The following is an 18,586-nucleotide window of genomic DNA, read 5'->3' as shown; positions in this document are numbered from 1 at the left end:
GGCAATACAGACTTTAAACAGCAATTCAGCTTGCTTTCTTTCTTAAATGTTCACAAAATTACAAATAAAAGGTCTTATACTTTCCTTTGGCACCCCAAAGAATTGTCATTCGCATTCTGCTTTGGATGCCAATCTATTTGGTTCATAATGGCCTCAACCTAATTTTCATATGCAATCAGCAAATACAGTCAACTCCAGGTGACAGACTGGAGCGCCACAGGGCAGAATGGCTTTAACCAGTCTGAGAGCCACCAGGTCAGTGGTTCTCAACCTCGGCTGCACATATATTAGAATTACCAGGGAGGTTGCAAAGAACACCAATTCCTCTGCCAGAGATTTGATGGAATTGGTCTGGAGTCTGACCTGAGGGGCAGGAATCTTAAAAGCTCCCAGGTGTTCCCTAATGCATGGCCATCGCTGGGACCCTGGAGAACCTGGGCCTGCGCACTCAGGAGGGAACTGGGGAAGGCCCTTCCCCTCCAGAAGCCTTACCTCCCCCGCCTGGGGGGGGGGGCCTTGACGTCCATCAGGAATGAACTCTCAGGTGAGCATTATTGCCTTTAGTCACCAAGCATAAGGTCAAAGGCAGGAAGTAACATGGAGGAAAGGTGGCAAGAGGCCATTTCAGGTATGCAGGGCTAAGCGTGAGCTGCTTTTACAAACCTCTGGTGGGGGATTGCTGTTCTGACACCGAATGTGGGGGCGTTTTCCTCCTGACACCAACCAATTCTGACACCACTTGGGTACCCAACCATTCAAATTAATTCTGTCACTAACTAGCTGGAGTTAGCCCAGACCCCACAGATTAAGGGCTCAGCCCCACCAGACTGCCCTCACTTCTGAAGCCACTGCAGATGGGGTGCCCAAGCCAATTACAAATTTGGGAGTTCCCATGGCCCCACCTCCCACCCCAGGTTCAAAAATTTGCTAGCACAATTTGCTAGGATTCCAGAAAGCACTTAACTTACTACTACTGTTTATTAAAAAGGGTACAACTCAGGAACAGCCAAATAGAAAAGATCCACAGGGCAGAGCGGGTGGTAATGGTGCAGAGCTTCCTGGCAGGCCACCCCTGCTTAGCACCTGATGGGTTCATCAACCAGAAACTCTTTAAACAGCATTGTTAAAGTGTTTTTATAACCCAATCCCTAGGTACCTTCTCCCCTTCCCAAAGGTCAGACTAATACCTTGGTCTCTCTGGTGACCAGTCCCATCCTGAGGCTACCTAGGGCCTCCCCCAGCACTACCCTCCATACACACACCTAAGCCACCTCATTAGCATAAGCCCATGTGTGGAAAGGAGATCTTCCGGGAATAACAAAAGATGTTTTTATCATCCTTATCTCTCAGGAAATGCCAAGGGTTTTAGAAACTCTGTGTCAGGAACTAGAGACAATTTCTTACTGTAGCACAAGGGCCAAAACTAATGGTAACAACAGCATTCCTAACACCATCCAGAGAGCCTACCACGGTGTGCGGCACTAGAAAACGCTCACCAAGTCCCGGAGGGGAAAGCTCAGTGGCAACGCCTGTACTTAGCATGCACGAGGTGCTAGGTTCAATCCCCAGTACCTCCATTAAATAAACAAACAAACAAACAAGTAAACCTAATTATCTCCTCTCAAAAAAATAAATAAATAAATAAATGTGTGTCACTTAAAAAAGAAAAAGCTCAATAAATATTGGCGTGACGAAATCTCTCACTTCACAAACAAGTACACCGAACCTGGTAGATGGTTTTGCCTCCTTCTCCAGGGAAAAGTGAAGTCCTCACAATTCTGGTCCCCAAATCTAAGGACCCTTTATCCATCTCCCCCCCACCCCCACTTCCCAGCAAAGCCCAACTTCCAGGCCTGTGCTCTGGAAGCCACCCTTTCATCTTGTCTGAAATCTGGCCCTAGCATTCATCCCTCACTTCCACATCTGTAGCCTCTCCCTCTTAACCAGAAACTTCCCAACAGCATTAGAACATGGTCAAGTCTCCCCAGTCTCAATTTGAAAAAGACAAATCAAAAAGAAAAAGAAAAAGAGCCACAGATCTCACATTTTCTCCCTAACCTGCATGTGCATCTGGCTTCCCAGTAGTCTTCAACAGCTTCTCCTCTTCCTCCAAGCACAATGCTCAAACTCTGCAGGGCCAGCCCCATTCTCTTCCCATTCCATACCCCTCTTTGGATGATCTTTTTTAAGCATCTCATGCTCTTACAGACTGAGGTAGGTGAGCAATGGATGATTTTTCTCATATGCAATGATTATTTATTTGCAACACCTCCCAAACAGCTATTTCCACCCCAGATCTCTTTCAGGAGTTCCCATTGCCTACTTCCCGACTCCACCTGGATGTCTCACAAGCAAACACATCCAAATGGAATTATCTTCCCTCCCCAACCTCGTGTGAACCCACTTCTTCTCTAGTGTCCTTTGTCCATAAATGGTTTCACCATCCTATCTCACTTGGTTATTTATGCCGAACTTTGAAATCATCCTTGATATCACCCTCTCCATCAACTATATACATTACCTTTGTACTGGTTTCAACTACAAAGTCAGTCTCTCTTTCTCCCTGTTCCCCTGCTCCCTCTCTATCCCTGGGTGACTGCAAAAGCCTTTTGGACCACCACAGCCCATTCCCTGCTCCCCAGGGTGCCCACGCACAGTGACTGGCTCAGGGGGCTGCCTCTGGCCTGACCTAGTGGGACAAGCAGTGCATCTTTTCTAACTGGTCTATCCAGAAGGGAAGCCTCTTTCTGGTTTGCCCAAAGGCACTATATGTGCCAACAGAGCCCACCCCTCCAAACACAGCAGTGACAATGATTGTTTTTAATCCAAATCAAAGCATCTCATCTCCAACTGAAAAGTTTTCAGAAGTTCCCACTACCTTTTCACTAAAGTCCATTGTCCGAAAAAGTGGCCCACAGGCCTCATCCTAAGTCACATTCCTTCCTTGGTCTCAACCATTCCAGTCTGGAACTTCAAATCCTAATTCACCAGACTACTTCCTACTCATTTTTAAGGCCTCATTTTAAATATCTCTTTTTAGGGGAACCAACCCTTCCCCTAAACTAGGTTAGGTCCCCAGGTTAAATGGTCTCCGGACATCTGTGCTTTTCTGAAGTACCACATATGACTGTGAGGGCCTAATGACCATGTGCGTGTCTGTCCCCGCTCCTTGAGCCACTAGACTAAATGGTTCATAAAGGTAGGGACTACCCCTTCCCCCCACACACACACCTAATTCACAACTATAGCCCCAGAGCTGGCACTGCCAGGTATCTAACAGGTGCTCAGTAAGTAGTTTTTTAATGAATAAACAAGTCACTCAGGTACCCAGGATCCTCACTAACAATTTGGCCCCCTCCTTAGTAAAAGAAAAATTAATCATGGGATGAAGTTCTTAGTAAACTGAGTGCACTGATTATCAGATACATGTAGACTTCTGATTGGAAACATCAGGACAATCAATGAATCAGAAACTCTGGGCACTTCATAGCAGCAGGAACACTTCCTTCTTTGGATTTGCATTTGTGATCCAATCCTCTTTTGAGCTATGGACAGAGTTTGACCAGGGCCAGCTTCCTGGGTGCGCTTTGCTTAATGCTCAGCTGCCTGTTGCCGTCTTGAAATTCTTCATCATGTTTAAACAAGGGGCCCCACAAATTATGTAGCCAGTCCCAAGTCTTACCAATGAGCCTGATTTCTGGAGGGGGCCCAATGAATAGCCAATCCCTAGTTAAGGATGCATTGTTCGTAACTACAGCAATGTTTTCAACCTCCCAAGGTAAGATCTAAAAAAGGTAAGTTTTCTTCTGATAAGTTATATCAATATAATGTAGAGTTCTCTTTCATAAAGTCAAGATTTCTCAGACTACAGAAATATATGGTTGTCTTAGTTACTGCTGTGAGGTAAAAAGGTTTTAATTTCTTTTAAAACTAAATTCTACTCTGAACATGATTTACATTGCATCTCATTACTAAAATTTTTGCTTAGAATTTTTTGTTTGGCATTTTAATAACAGGGATTTTGTCAATTTTTCCAAATCAATAACCATGGTCCACTGATCCTCCATCACCTTAAAAAAAAATTGAAAGACATCGAGTATACTAAAAACAGAAAAATGAAAACCACTGCAGAATTCCTTTTTAGCTTCCACATTTTAAACTTTAGAAATTTACAGCTGCATCAAACTCATGAAATTTCTTTGGAGGTGAAACCTGGCAGGACACACAGGGCCGTTGACGAAGAACATCAGTTAGTCACCTTTATCACAAAAATATTTTAAATGTCAGATGTTTCAACTTTACAAATAGCTTCTCTAGTCATAAGAAGTTTAAAGTTAATTGTGTTTAGTTTACAGGTTAGTTAATAAATGTCTAGAGCATTTTAAATACTAGCTCATTTTTTTTTCTCAATTGGGTGACTCTCTTCCCCAGGGGACATGTGGCACTGTCTGGAGACATTTTTGGTTGTTATAACTAGAGGGAGGGGACTAATGGCATGCAGTAGGTCAAGCCAGGGACACTACTACACATCTTACAATGCCCAGGACAATCCCCACAACAGCAAATTACCTGGCCAAAAATGTCAAAAGTGCCAAAGTTGAGAAACTCTGGTCTAATCATACATGCATTTGCCACAGATAGACAACAAGGATATATGACAACCCTAAGCCACACCTCTTGTGTCAAAGCCACCATGGTTCAGAATACAGACAGGCCCCAGGAGAAACACACCTGATGTATAAGAACAGTCATTTGGGAACTCCCTTTTTAAGGCAGGGAGTTAGGTGTCTGACATGCTGAGTTAGACCTATGAATAGTGACATACATCCTTGGTTGGACCATAAAAAGACTACTCAGTGAACTAATGTACACTTCATAGAAAACAGACATTGAGAATCATAAGAAATCATTCTCAATAGTATTAATTTGCTTCCTACCATCTTCTTTCATGAAAAATGTACAATATTTCTATCATAGGTCAGATTTTTTTTATTCACTTGAGAATGTAATCACTAGGCATAGCAGTTTCTAAAAAATCTGAAAATAGATGACACGTGAACCGGATTTGGTTTCATCCTTTGTGTTTAAAAAGAAGAAAAAGCCAGTGTTTAAAATCAGGCTTCATTTTTTTTAAAAAAATAAAATTTTTCAGCTCGTTGGGGGTAGGGGTGGGGCAGAGGAGAGGCGCTCTGGCCACAGTGGCCCAGAATTCCTGCACAGTTATGGGGAAAGAATGGCTGACACCCACCCAGATGATGGCAGGTCCTCTGTGGGTCATCTGGGAACCAACCAAGGTCCATCTCGCTCTCCCACGCATTACCTGTTCAGTCCCTACAGATCTGTAGAGTTGATATCGTAGATAGATGATTGTTCTCAAGGAAAACATTTTTCAGTGTTAAGCAACTAAATTGCAAGTGGAAAAGCAACCTGTGACTTGAAGCAGTCCTCTAGTCAATCAAGGATAAATTATAATTAATGACGGACGGAATCCAGTGCATATTTGGGGCCAAGGCTAAGAGGGTTCTTTCCAGGGTCAGGCTGAAGGAAGGGCAGAGATGTTGACAGGCAACCTTTAAACCCTCACCAGGAAATGGGGGGAGGGGGAGCCCACCAACTTCTTTCATCTACCAGTAAAACTTTGTAAAAGTAAATTCACCATATGCTACATTGTTTTGAACAGAGGAGTTCGCCATTTCTAAGAACTCAAAAGTCTCCCACAGCTACCATCCTGAAGACCTCCAAAAATCCACTAAGCAATAGCAGATATCCACAGAGCTTGGTTTTCCTTCTTGCCATAACTGAAATCTGTTACCAAAACCTCTGGCAGGAACGGCGGGTTGGGGGCATCTGGAACTGCCTGGGCTCCTAGCAGGTAATTTACACTGATCTTGAAAAACCATTCAGCCCTCCTTCTCCCCTCTATAAAACAAACCTGCCTTTCAGACAGCTCTAAAAGGGGGCTCAGAGTGCCCAGAGTGGCATACAAGTCCCTAACCGGGTGCCCCCCTTACCACTCACCAAATACAGACCACAAAAAGCTGTGGCTTTTTCTCATCTCAAGGCACCATGCTTTCCCTGCACAAGGTACAGCCTCCCAATTTGCCTTTTGTTCTACTATTTGTAAAATGAAGACTCTCTTCTCTTCAGAAAGAAACAACAAACCCAAGGGTGTGTGGGATGCCAAGTGGCTACAAAACTCACCTTCAACCGGGAAGCCCGTAAAGCCCAGCCCGGATCTACAGGCGACCTCATCCACCGGGAAAAACAGGAGTGTGTGGCGGGCAAAGGTCTCTGGGTTTTCCTCCGCATCGAGAGAAAGGGCTGCAAGGAGGGGGTAAAGAGTTGTGAGCGAGAGCTTCTTCCACCTTGAAAAGCTAATAAACAAAAATTGGAAAAATTTAAATCAGAAATTGGGTGCTAACAGGGTAGGGGATAGCTCAGTGGTAGAGTGCCTGCCTAGCATGCAGAAGCTCTTGGGTTCAATCCCCAGTACTTCCACTTAAATAAGTAAATAAATAAACCTAATTACCTCCTTCCCGTAAAAAAAAAAAAAGAGAGAGAGAGACAAAAACAGAAATTGCGTGCTAACAAGACAAAACCAAAAAGAAACCCAGGAAAGGAGCAGGAGCAGAGGTAGTCTTTAAGAAGAATCACCTGTGTCATCACAGCCCAGCAGCGCGCGCTCCCCAGACTTGCACGTGAAGGCTGGAGAGGGAACAGGAAGAGAGGTAGACGCCTGAGGGTTTCGGAGCCCCTCGACTAGCGTCTCTTTTTTCAGCGCTTTGCCCCAGGGTGAGTCATTTATCATCCTGGCGTGGGCTTTTTTATCAGTAAAATGGAGTCGTAAGTGCCTCTCCGCAGGGCTATAGTTAGGATTAAATGAAGTTAAAGCCGCTGGGCCCGTGGGCCCAGAGTAACAGTTTGCTCCCTGCCTCTCCGCGCCCTCAGCCGCCAACTCCAATTCTTAAGCTTCTACTCGCTGTGTGGACCAGCAGAAAAAAGACCAGAAAAAGTGGCTTCCAGGTGACACTGGGCACGAGACTCCTGGCCCCTGGCTGCCCTGACCTGACGGAAGAGTAGGGTTGAGGCAGGGCACCCGGTACCATCCCTAGCCCCGGGCGCACAAGCTCGAAGCGGATTCCCAACGCGCGTCCTCTCCCCCTTACCCAGGCTCAGCTTCCTCTTCCCGGACGGAGCCGACCCTACTCGGCGCAGCGGGACCCCGGCTAAGAACCGCCTCCCTCCCTCCCATTCTTCTCATCCCTCCCCCGCCGCTGGAGGCCAAGCTGGGGAAGTTGTGGGGAGTTGGTTACCTGCCGCGAGCGTCTGGCCTCGGGGCGCCTGCTCGCCCCGCGCTGCGTTGCGCCGCACTGCGCTGCGGGCGCTGCGGGACCGCGCAGCCCAGCCTGGGGCCGCCCACCCGAGCGCCCGTGCGCCACGCCCGTGGGCCCGCCCCTCTAGGCCCCGCCCAGCGCATCCCCGTCGCGCCCACCTCCGCCGGTGCGCGGCGGCCGCCGGGCTCCTGGCCGAGGTCAGCGCGCCCTCTGCGTTTTTCCGTGGTCTGGACAGAGGGCCGGCTTCCGCGTGCTTCCTCTGCTTCCTCAGGTTCGCCCGGGTTCTTAGCTGAAAGAACCGCTTTAAGGACTGGGCACTGGGTGAGTGAAGTCTTCTTCAAAATTTTATCCCCTCTTCCTCGGAGGCAGGAAACGCGACAAGGGCTGTCTTTTCTGATTTTAAAAATAGAAATACGTTTTATAACGAAAAAGAAAAAAAATTAATGCCAAAGCCTTTTGTATCATGTTAAAGTTTAGAGGTGACCATGTAGGATTCTTTTTCCTGATGAGCCTGGCTTACTAAGTTTAGTATTTTTAAAAACTCATTACAGTCGTGTGTATTTTCACATGAAAACTGAGATTAAATTAAATTGTGGAACCATCCACAGTGCTGTACAAAATAGGAAACACCTCGCTCCCGCCCTTACAACACATAGCATTGTGCCAATTATTAAAGTTGGCGGTCTCCTTTATAGCAAGGGGAATATTGTGTATGTATTTTCTTCCCTTGGATTTTTAACTCTTGGAGAGCAGAACGAGTTCTTACCTTCGTATCACTTACTCACTTAACACACATGTATAGAAGTAAATGAAGGAACTAACTGTACGGTTAGTTCTCTGCCCACGGGATCTTGCTGGGGCTGTCGGGTAAAGCTGAGACCCTATGAGTGGGTACGTTTCCCTGTAACAGGAGGCTTGCCTGGCTCCCACCTTCTAACAAGAAGACACGTGAAAAGGGAGCGCAGAGCTGGGAACCACTGAATCTCTTGAGTCTCACCCTCTTGGGCTTTGGACCTGATGGGGTTAGATGTCCTCGGGAAGAGGGTGGCTGCTAGACAGTCTACGCAGAGTACAGGATGACAGGGCCCAGTAAGTGGAGAGTGAATTAGCCACACCGTAGAGCACAGGAGTTCCATATTAACCCACCTGTATCTTGTGAAGACCTGGCCCATTCTTTTCTAGACTTTGGAGTATTCTGGGTGGACTGCTCTGTCCTCTTCCCCACCGCTGTGCCAGGGTGTTACTGAGTGAAGCAGCACGGTGCAGGCCAGCTGGACTGACAACAGCATAGTCACTACAATCACTAATGAACTACTCCTGGGGAACAGTAAATCTTGCCTCTTCCCAGAGGAGATGCCCCCCTCCAATGACAATCTTGGAACATCTTGTTTTAATTTTATTTAGGAATCTTCTAATAATGCATTATGTACAAGACCTAGAACAAGGGGAGCTCCTTGTTCACAAACCCCTTTTAAACTGGTTTATGTTTTTATCATGGAAAAAAGCATGAACCCCAGATATCTTCTGCAAATATACATGGAATTTACATTTTGGTCAGAACTAGAAAAGAAGTAATTGTGATTTGTTTTTTCCATCTACTGCTTATCTAGATGACCTTTTTCTTACTAAGGGACAAAATGGTATTTTTAAATTCCTTAAGTAAAGCCATTGTGAAGGCAATTATGCTAAAACCCTAAAACTGCCTTATGAAATTAAATTCATAAGTTTTATTAATTCAGTATTTGAAACTAAGCCTGTCGGTTCTTTCCACTAGAATAAACATGTTTCCTCCATCCTCACTTAACTAATGTTTTCTTATTCTGCTTACGTCAAGGCTATTTCAAGTTTGTTTTTAATTGTCAAAACTTAGTATTTCTATTTAGGGGAGCAGAATTTGCCACCTCATTATGCCTCTTTGACATAAAGACTATTTTAAACTGGTTATTTTTAAGAAATTGCAGATGAGATGCTCTGACAAATACCCATTTTGTAAAGATATTTACATATGAGGGAAATCACCCTTGCTGTTCTAGGAAGAGGGATGGCCAAATCTCTAGAAACTCTTATCAATGCATAACAACCATCCTCTTGTTTAGTGTGCTTTTTCCGGATATCTGCCCAAACTGACTGACCCCCACCCCATCTCCACATCTTCTTTTCTTCCTTAGTTGAAAATGGTATTTAAGGTGAGCACTTGTACCAATTAGGGAAATAACTGGGCCTTTCCCATGTGTATGTGTTAATAAACTTTTATTTGTTTTCCTCCTGTTAATCTGTCTTGTGTCGATTAAATTATTAAGATAACCAAAAAACCTAGAAGGGAAAAAGGAAAAATTTTCCTGCCCTATGCTTATTAAGAATACTCTTTCATTTCTAAAAGGGTGATCAAATTTGCTTACCCTTCAGTTGTCTACTCATATCATTAAACATTTATATCTTTAAAAACAGAGACAGAAAATGTGCAGATCTTACAACCCAGCAATTCTACTCTTTGGCATAAACTCAAGAATTGTATTGTCTAATATGGTAGCCACTAGCCACATGTGTCCACTGAGCCCACATAATGTGTCTAGACTGTAATTAAATATGTGGCAAGCGTAAAATACACAGTAAATTTTGAAGACTTAGTATGAAAAAAATTTAATATCTCATTTAAATTTATGTTAAAATATTATATGTTGAAGTGATAATACTTGGATCTGTTGTTTTAAATATTATTTTTAAAAATTTAATTAAAAAATGAAAGGATTAATAACATTTGTTACTAGTGTTACCAAGCTGAGCTCAGGTCCTCTCACTCACCTCACAGCAAAGCCAATCTACTGACACTAGGTTGTGGTGAAGTACAGCATTTATTTGCAGGGTCCCAAGCAAGGAGAACAGGCAGCTTGTACTCAAAAGATTTGAACTCCCTGATGGCTTTCAGGGAAGGGTTTGTTTGTTTTGTTTGTTTGTTTGTTTGTTTGGAGGTGGGAGGGGTACTTAGATTTATTTATGTAGTAGAAGTACCAGGGATTGAACCCAGGACCTCATGCATACTAGGCATGCCCTATACAACTGAGCTATACCCTCCCCCATGGAAAGGTTTTTAAAGGCAACATTTGAGGTGAAGGTGGCAGCTTGCCAACTGCCTTCTGATTCGTTGGTGGTGTTGTTTCAAGATAAGTCTTAATCTTCAACCTTCTGGTTTCAATCAGTCTGGGGTCTGCGTGCTTGTGCTCAGCCTGTAGGCACCATCCTCCACCTGGGTAGGGGTCTTAGTTTCTGCAGAACAGCTCAGATTGTTATGTATAGCTCTTGAGGAGATACTAGGACTCTATTTATTGCTGAACTATGTTTCTTGAAAACCACGTTTCCTGTTTCTACTTTCCCTCACCTTCCTAACTGGTAACTGTGTCCTTATTTCCTCTTCTTACAAGGACACTAGCATGTTGGATTAGGCCCCACCCTAATGACCTCATTTAACTTAATTACTATTAAAAAGTCTGTGTCTCCAAATGCAGTCCCATTCTGAGGCACTAGGGGTTAGGACCTCAACACGTGGGTTTTAGAGGAACGCAATTCAGCCCGTAACAGTAGGTGAGACTCTACTTGGAGAAACAACACCAGAAAGGAACAACTTTGTATGCAAGGTATGCAGGATGTATTTTTTTAAGAACGGGAGAGTAATTTTATCCTAAGGGTTAATGACTGGTTGTTTCAGGATGAGAAAGAGAAAAGTAGAAAAAACCAGAAGGGATGCAGAAAGTTGTAAAAGGTTCTCAGAGAGGGACTTTTGTTTGTCATTGTCAAGCTGGCTAAGGTTTGATGGCTTCATTTATAAGAATTGTTTTTAAGCTTTAGTATCAAATATTATACTGATGCAAAACCAGAACTTGGTGTTCTCACTGTTAAAATGACAAAATTTTCTTATGGTCTGTTCTTAATAAGAGGTTGTAAAACAGTATTAGTACTGAGTAATATGCCTAGAAGGCATTTGTATTTTATCATGATAACTTCCTGTGCCTTGTGTTGACTTTATCATGTTCTTCATTGTTTAAGAGAAAAACAAAGTTCTCTCACTTTTGAAAGAGCTATGATTCTTTACAAACATGTTACCTCCTATGTTTACTCTTAAAATCTTCTATTACCACTGTAGGCATATAGGGTAGGGGTTCCCTGGAGGAAGAGAACCTGACATAGCTTTCTTAACATAAGAGAAGCCATCTTAGGCCTAAGCCGTTTTGTGACCTAGTCTGGCCACATTGATTGCCCTTGCAGAAGAATAGGTCTCAGAACAAACAGCTATTAGCAGGCCAGGGAGATAACCATATCGAAGACAACGTATCAGTTGTAAAGACTCCCAGTTCCTTTCTGAAGGTGAAGATTAGCATTGTTGAGCTGCATGCAGGATCCAAACCCTGTAGAGCACTCAATCACCAGATGAACTGGAACCTAAGGAATGATGACACTGAGCTTTGCTGACCCTTGTAGACTTCAGTCTGCTGAAGCCTGGATGCTGTCAATCTTTGCCCCAGTTCTGAGCAGAATTCTCCTCTGTTCAAGCCCCTCGTGAATATGCATACATCCTTAGCTTGAAACTTCCCCAGTTTTACTGTTCTGGGAGACACTGCTTTGGGAAATATCCCCAGTGTTCTCCTTACTTGCTGCAAGTAATAAATCCTTCCTCCTCCTGTTCTTTGGCTTACCAAGAGGCAAGCCCAGTTTTCAGGCAATACTACTTTGATTTTGGATTGACTTCATTTTTGTATGCCACATAAACAAATTTTCTTGCTACTTGCATTATTTTTGTAATGGATTCTCATCAGATCTTTCACTTGTGAAAATTATCAGTAATAAGTTAACCCTGGTCATTCTAAGTGTTTCATCATCTGCAGATAATTTTTTTGTTTTACTCTGATGCTTACCTGAAAGTACTTGCAAATCAGCTGCAGGCCAGTGTTTTGTCTTCAGCAAAGAAGGACTATCCCAGAGACTCATGGAAAACTACTCTGCCAACCAAGTACTCTTAGGCACAGATGACTGATGGTATCACTCAAATAACTTTGAAGATAAACCAGTGAAGTGAGTAGAGATTCCAGAACTCTAGAGAGAAGCAGATGTGTTCATGAGATTGCAAAGCAACATTAATCAGAGCATGAATTACTTAGGACTGAGTGAAGATCTGATGAAAGATGATTTTGAGTTTTGTTTGGAATATTACTGATTCTGTAATGTTCTATTTTTTTGTAGATGTACAGAACCCCTTTCTGTTTTCCCTTAAGCCATCTGTAATTGATAGCAATTTAGTAGACTGTGCTTTTATAAACAGAAATGAAATTTATCTTTCCTCTCCCTGCTTTCTCCTTTAGAATTAAGAATCTCTTGCTGAACATTCTTATTTTCATGACTGTATAGTTATTTGCATAGGTTCGGGAAGACTCTCTCTCCTCTTTGTTAACAGGATATAATAAAACCAAGGCTTTGGTGGAATGTCATATTTGAGAATGATGCTCTTTTACTAGATACTTTTAAGAAGCTAATGTTGACTTTATTATGGAGCCAATGCTTACAAAGCCCTCTTAGGAAAACAGACCTGGTACCTGGCTTACAGGGCTCCAGACCTACAAGTGAATAAGAAAGGTCACTTTCTGACAGGCCTAGGAACCTTAGAATAATTTGGGGACAGAGAGAAGAGAGAGATTTAGCCAAATTCATAGGTACTGCTGATGAAATGTGACAAGAAGTTCATGGTTTGGCTTCCTAGTCTTAAAAGAGATTTGTCTAAGTCCAACCAGAGATTCCCTATGAAAAAATTACAGTAAAGCAAACTTTAAAAGGCCTAAATTAGCTAAATGTGCTAAATTAGCTTTTTTGCTGCACTTTTGTAAATTATCAGGCCAACCTTAACGAGGCCAGTGTTATTTTGTGACTGAGTATAATTCGTCTTTAAGGTTGTCTTTGATCAAAAGGGGCATGAATGTAAAGAGAAATTTTGTGTTTCACAGAAAACTGTAATAAATCCTCTGGGTGATCAGATTCTGGTTCTATTCATTGTTGTTGAGCTATTGTGCACATCTTTGTAAATTGCAGGTTACTGATGGATGTGCAGACTCACTTGTCAGGTGGAGATTTAATTGGTTTCTTCATCACTATGGAAAAACCAGTTTCATTGCCTACCTACAACTTGTACTAGATCTTGTCACCTTGCACAAATTCGTCAACCCCTTACAAGTTTTCAATTCTTCCAGTTTCCAGCAACATCTGGCTATAACTTCCAAACTGATGTTTCCATTTTCCCTCCCTCCCTCTTGTTGAGGAACTAAAACCTCTCTGTACAGATTGTTACCAGGACTCCAGGTTGTAGCTGGACTTTTCCTCTAGGATCTGAGGAGACACTGGGAGCCAAAGCCCAACAACTTGATAAATACCTGTAGGACTCATCACCCCCACAGACCGTGCAAACATGTCCTGAATTCTACGCATGTTTTATACAGATTTGTTTTTCAAGGCATACTACATTAAACCCTGAAGTACTAGAACATAGAAATCTTTGGATTTCCATCTTAGTTGGATATCTCCCTGACATAAAGAAGCAAGTTTATTTGGATGGGTAGATCATTTCCTTGATATTCAGACTGAAATCAGTTCTTTGGGGAAATTGGAAACAACTGTCTTTGTCTTGCAAATCTCTACAAAACCAGAAATGTGGCTCTAAAAGCAATTCAAATCCTGCTTACCTTTACCAATCCCCAAGTCTCCCCTATTCATCTCTAAATGCTTTTAGATGTTATGAAAGATTTGGACATTGGAAACAAAATTGTCTTTCATGTAAAAAAAGAAATTTTTCAAATTTTAAATTACTCTAGACCTCTGATAGCAGGAGCAAATATGCCCCCAAAACTCCATCTTGGAGAAAACTTGGATAATTTCTCTGTCCCTTTGTGATGTAGATTTTCTGCCCCCATCTTCTCTGGGACCTAGAAGCCATCCTTCAAAATGCAAGCATTGGGGAAATGTTTTTTATCCGAAGGGAAAAAAAGAAGAGGTATTTGAAAATTAAGCTAATGGAAAATCTTGAATGTCCTCTTCACAAATATTGGTAAAAGGCTTTAGCTATCTGAGCAGGTGAACTTAGCTTGTTCCAACTGCCAAAACAAAAGGTGGATCCACCTGCTCTTCTGTAAACTAGTGAGTTTTATATTGATGTGCCTGACTCGTGGCTAAACTTTTAAGGCAATAGCTATGAGGTCTCCATTTGCATCTGTATATATGTTTATGCATGTCTATATGTGTATATTGTAGATGTGTGATATTTTTCTACCTCCATATGATATTGCCAAAATTAATTTTTAAAAGAGCTCTGTTTAGTTAGGTTGAAGGCAAGCACTTGTAAGGACTGAGTATTCTAAACTTCTCAGAAATATAATAGACCCTAACTCAAATGCTTTTCAGGGTCTTGTGATCTGGGAAATTATCCAGTATTAAAGCTAGTTTAAGTTTGTTGGTTTAATTAAAATAGGCATATCTTCAGAGTTATCAGCATTTAATATCATACACACAAACAACTTTTATTCTACCTGAGATGATTAGTCAAATAAGATCATGTTATCTCTGTTGAAAAATGTATCAGTGAGAAAATTAGCTGACTAATTAAACTAGCCAATCATGGCTGACTTTGTCTAAAATCTCATGAAGTTTTTGTGAGTCATCTAAACATAATTGTTGGGACCTAATGATTTAGATAGTTGTAAACTAGATAAGAGTTTTTAGGTGCAATAATTATATTTCATTATGTATATATATACATAATAAAGATATATATTTTAGTATGTATGTATATGCTAAAAAATGGCTCCCAAGTACATTTTGGATAAGTTGAAATTTTAGAGTTTGCTAAATTGAAAGATAGAAATCTACTGAATATATAGTTCATTTCCAAGTAAGATAAAATAGTGAAGCATTAACTACTGAACACTGGCTTTTCTACTTTTGGCTTCCTGCAGAAAAACTAAATTTGGGTTTCTTAGTAAACATGTTTTGTGCCATATTGAAAGATTATACTGTTAAAAAGGACACATGTTTCTAGAAATTATGAAATGTATTTTTTGCCAATCTAAAGAATGCAGAATGTGAGCATATAGTTCACAATTCCTTACTTCTTACTTTTCAAGAGAAATTAAGTTTCCAAAGGTTAAAAATTCTAATTAATATATATGATTAAAACTACTAGTAATATTAAGGGAAACAACTCTGTATATAAGGAAAGTTGGATGTGTTTTTGAATAAAAAAAGGGTATGAGATATGAAGACACATTTTTGTTAAGGAAAAATAAAGTAAATTTGTTCTAAAGAAAAACTGGTTACTTCAAAATTACAGAGAAGGAAATAAAGGACAAACTAGAGAGAGAGAGAGAGGGAGAGAATATCTTACCTTGTGTGGCCAAGTTGGCTTAAAGTAGATGAATTTATTATAAGGGTTATAAAATTAAGCTTTAGAATCAGTAGTGTACTTATGTAAAACTAAAATTTCATTATCTTTAATCTATTAGAAGGACAAAGTATTTTTGACAGTTGGTCTTCTGATAAGAGATTATGAAAGGCTTTTCTTTACCTTTTAAGCAATCTGCCTAGAAAGCATAAATTCTAAATAATTTTCTATGCTTTGTGTTGTTTTAATCAGGTCTTTGATTATTTAGGAAAAGTAAGTCTTCTCAATATTAAGAGGTAAGTTTTGCTGAGAACTATGTAATTTTCTGTATTTGCCTTTGAAAGTTTATTGTCATTCTGGTCAAATAGATAAGTATGTATTGTTTCATAATGATCTATTAATCTATTTGGTCAAATGTCCAAACCTCTTTTTTTTTTTTTTTAACAAATATCCCAAAAGTAAATTCTAAAGGAAACTTTTTGGACCTTGAACTAAGTTTGGGATTTTTTAGAGGGCGCCTGGAACATCTCAAAAGATTTGTTCTCTCTCTTTACAAAAGGAGATTAGGCTTATTTGATATCTTAAATTATGTGAGAAACATTGTCAAATAAGTGATGATAAACCTTCTTAGATTAATTTGTGTGGGTATATGTTATTAATATGTGTTCTTGAAATTGTATATAATCTGATATGTCCAGGTATGTTTTCACTTATAATTCTTACTATCCTGAAGTGTTGTTTGTCACTGAAATAAGCAAATTTCCTTGTTGATTGCATTAGAATGATCAGATCTTTAACCATGGCCATTTTAAAGTCTTTTGTCATTTACAGTTACTGTTTTATTCTGATGCTTTTGGCAAAAGTGTTTCTGTAAAAATGCTTCATCTTCAAGGAAAGTTATGGAAAGGACTCTGACAAACACATGTTTTTGATAACTTTGAGATCATAAAACTGAACTGGATAAGAATTTCCAGAACTAATGGAAAAATCATATTCAAGCAGAACAAGAATTAGTAACATGGGAATGAGTGAACTGATGAGGATGATTATAATTTTTATGAATTTTGGTTTGAAACATTGCTGATTTTCTAAAATGTTTTATTTTTCCAGATTTAAGGAAACCTTTTTCACTTTTCTCTTGAGCTACCAACAATTTGGTAAAATAGACCTTTGTGAACAGAGATGAAACATTTTATCTTTTTCTCCCTACCTAATACCTCCAGAATTTAGAAACTCTCAGTGAGTGTTCTTATTTTCATGGCAATATAGTTATTTGCATAAGTTCACTAAGAATCTGTTTTCTTTGTAACAGGACAGTTGGAAACATCGGTTATATTATCAAAGCTTTGCCTGGAATATCAGATTTGAGAATGTGCATAGAATCAAACATGCCAGAAAGTTTTAAGGAACTAATGGTGACATTATGAAGTCAAAAGCCCCTTGGAAGAACAGCCTGGTCTTTTGCTTACAGGGATTCTGACAGCCTAACCAGGTGAGGAAGGAAAATCACTTCTCAGAAAGGCAGGAACTTCAAAGACATTTTGGAGACCGCCAGAAGAGAGGAATTCACCCAAATCCATGGACATTGCCTGCGAAGACTGATGGTAAGTCCATAGCACAGCTTCCTATTCTTAAGAGGCTTTTAAAAGTCCAATCTGATATTCCTTATGAAAAGTTACAACAAAGTAGATTTTAAAAAGCCTATATAGTCAATTACTACTATTACTGCATTTATGTAAATAATCAGACCAAGTTTATTGTGACTAGACTTATTTTATAAACAAATTAGTCTTAATTTGGCTATCTTTGGTAGAAATAAGGGTTTCTTTAGAGGGAAAAATTATGTTTCAGTTGCACGTCTTTAACGATATTAGATTCTATCTCTCTTGATTTTCTTTCAGGGTTTTTGTTGTTTACCTGTAAATTATACTGGATCCTGAAATTTTTAATTTTCTCAAATACATGGTTATAAACCTCCAAACTAATGTTTCCAATTTTCTCCCACCCTTTTGATTAGGAATCACTAAGAATGAAAACTGCCCTTTTCCCTGAAACCGTGCAAACTGAATGTGAATGACATATACTTCAGTGAGGTCACTGCAGTAGCTCATGTTTAGACAACGTGTGTACCTGTTAGCCAAGTGGATTTATCTAAACACCCAATGACATCATCAGAGACATTCAAACAGCAAAAGATGCTTTGACCTTGACATCTAAAAATCTTCTCCAGCAATCTCAACTGGCTGCCCTCAGGACTCAGACACTGAGTTTATAATTTACTCCAACCGTTCACCTTTGTTTTCCTTTTGCTTCCATAGAAATGTCTTTTCTTAAAATACCTGATTTATGCAGGATAGGCCTAACTTTGGGAGCCCACCTGCTCACCCACCTCCTAAAATGAGACACAACTGTTTTACTGAACGGACTTATTCTCAAGACAGACTGATTCAGTAAGGTATGGAGCAGTCTATCAATTTGAGCTTCTGAACTGTGAAACTTCTTTACAGTCTCGAAGATAGGACTGAAAGAAAATAAAATATACCACCCCCAAATATGCCTCTTTGGCATATGGATTATTTTAAGCTGTTTGTTTGTAAGAAATAGTTGTTTCTAAAGTTTCTAGAGTTTTCGTCCTCCCCCTCTTCCTGGTACAGTAAAGAAGGCACCCTGACAACTGGGGATTTCCGTTAGAATTGTGACTATCTCTTACAAGAGGGTAACCTCTACTCTGTTTTCAGAGCTTCACCTGTGTCTGCTGTTTCTCAAAAATAACAAGCCCAAGATAATCTTATGCCAAAGGGGCATATTTGGGGGTGGCATATTCTGCTCATCTTCATGTAGA

General features: G+C 40.7%; 1 protein-coding gene and 1 long non-coding RNA gene across 14 annotated transcripts in view; one reads left to right on the top strand and one right to left on the bottom strand.

The window, feature by feature from the left end:
• The window catches only part of GCNT1 (glucosaminyl (N-acetyl) transferase 1), a 144,597-nt gene extending 137,160 nt beyond the window's left edge, over positions 1 to 7,437 (bottom strand). For 3 of the 12 annotated variants that reach the window (XR_012072050.1, XR_012072049.1, XM_072959627.1), the window contains exons 1-2: positions 7,314 to 7,437; positions 6,202 to 6,321 (exon numbers count right to left, since the gene is read on the bottom strand). The gene's annotated coding sequence lies outside the window, so the exon portion shown is untranslated. Of the gene's footprint in view, positions 1 to 6,201; positions 6,375 to 6,654; positions 6,706 to 7,166; positions 7,239 to 7,313 lie in introns of those variants that run through there. The other 9 variants (XM_072959628.1, XM_072959635.1, XM_072959630.1 and 6 more) reach the window with 8 other exon arrangements.
• Positions 7,438 to 7,493: 56 nt separating this feature from the next.
• Positions 7,494 to 18,586, top strand: part of LOC107034062 (uncharacterized) — a 39,701-nt gene continuing 28,608 nt past the window's right edge. The window contains exons 1-2 of one of the 2 annotated variants that reach the window (XR_012072046.1): positions 7,494 to 7,655; positions 17,216 to 17,348. This is a non-coding gene — a long non-coding RNA (uncharacterized lncRNA). Of the gene's footprint in view, positions 7,656 to 17,057; positions 17,117 to 17,215; positions 17,349 to 18,586 lie in introns of those variants that run through there. The other variant, XR_012072047.1, reaches the window with a different exon arrangement.

This window comes from Vicugna pacos, chromosome 4 (genome assembly GCF_048564905.1).
Source record: "Vicugna pacos chromosome 4, VicPac4, whole genome shotgun sequence".
Lineage (NCBI taxonomy): Eukaryota > Metazoa > Chordata > Mammalia > Artiodactyla > Camelidae > Vicugna > Vicugna pacos.
The sequence above is the reverse complement of the archived record's forward strand: the minus strand, read 5'-3'. Positions and strand labels throughout refer to the sequence as shown.